We start from the raw sequence: 232 nt of genomic DNA, 5'->3' as shown, positions 1-232 counted from the left end.
GCAGGTTGTTTTCTTTTAGTCTATTTGCTTTTATTTTTTTGAGTCAAACATATTTATTTAAATATGGTAGTACTTGTTACAACTCATCAATCACGTAATAAATCCATTACATTCATTAGCCGCAATAAAACAAAGCCTTAAAAACAGCTTTAGGATTAACAGTACGAATGCAGTGGTAAATTTTACAGACAAATCAACAATATTAACAGTACAGGTACCCGTAGTGAAAAAC

This window comes from Somniosus microcephalus, chromosome 6, assembly GCF_052327205.1.
Source record: "Somniosus microcephalus isolate GS21.2 chromosome 6, FLI_Smic_1.0, whole genome shotgun sequence".
NCBI classification, from domain to species: Eukaryota; Metazoa; Chordata; class Chondrichthyes; order Squaliformes; family Somniosidae; genus Somniosus; species Somniosus microcephalus.
This window is presented reverse-complemented; position numbering follows the sequence as displayed.